The sequence below is a fragment of the Meles meles genome, chromosome 3 (genome assembly GCF_922984935.1).
Source record: "Meles meles chromosome 3, mMelMel3.1 paternal haplotype, whole genome shotgun sequence".
NCBI lineage: Eukaryota > Metazoa > Chordata > Mammalia > Carnivora > Mustelidae > Meles > Meles meles.
Genome location: NC_060068.1, coordinates 134,822,027 through 134,822,927, shown reverse-complemented (window position 1 = coordinate 134,822,927; position 901 = coordinate 134,822,027). Strand labels below are relative to the sequence as shown.

At 39.8% G+C, this 901-nt stretch overlaps 1 non-coding gene across 1 annotated transcript; it reads left to right on the top strand.

Annotated features, from left to right (window-relative positions):
- The first annotated feature begins 523 nt into the window (after positions 1–523).
- Positions 524–630, top strand: LOC123939516. The gene has a single exon (XR_006817894.1). It is a non-coding gene; the product is annotated as a U6 spliceosomal RNA (small nuclear RNA).
- Positions 631–901: the final 271 nt, after the last annotated feature.

The window sequence follows — 901 nt, the reverse complement described above, 5'->3', positions numbered from 1 at the left end:
TAGGCTACCTCTGCCAACTCAAAATGAACACTTACGTAGTCAATTATTGAACTATATCAGCCTTTTGGGAAAATTGAAGTTATCCACAAAACACGGTTCACAAAAGTATAAGATATATTGTGGTTCTTTGGTTTATTTTCTAGTGCACGTTTACCATTCTTGTAGGCCTTTGAAGGATACAAGTAATGAGAGCTCCTACTTGGAAATCAGAAGGCCTGGACTACAGCTGAGTACCTATTACAAGTTGACTATGTGACCTGGGCAAGTTGCTTCTGCTTTTGGCTTTAGTTTCTTCACCTATGAAATGGAGATGATGGTGAGACCCTCTTTCAGTTAAAGCATGCTATAATTCTGTTACCACTAGGGGTGTAGTGGGCAGGGTTTAGAGAAAAATAAGCATTTTGAATCCTGGTTTTTATATTTCCTAAATGTGTAGCCTTGGCCAAGTCTCTTGATCTCTTTGAATCTTGGTTTGCATTTTCAGTAAAACATGGGAGGTAACACTTCCCTTGAAGTTGAAGGGGTACTCCCTTTGGCAGCGCATACAGTAAAATTGGAATGATACAGAGGAGATTAGCATGGGTCCTATGCGAGGATGACATGTAAGTTGATGGGGAGGATCAAATAAAATTGCATGTTTGAAAACAGCTAGAATAGCTCTCATTACATGGGAGGCATTCAATCCATGTTAGAACCTTTCTTTTCTTTCCTGGCTTTCTTTTTTTTTTTTTTTTTTTTTTTTTTTTTTAAATTATTTATTTATTTATTTGACAGAGAGAGAGAGATCACAAGTAGATAGAGAGGCAGGCAGAGAGAGAGAGAGGGAAGCAGGCTCCCTGCTGAGCAGAGAGCCCGATGTGGGACTCGATCCCAGGACCCTGAGATCATGACCTGAGCCGAA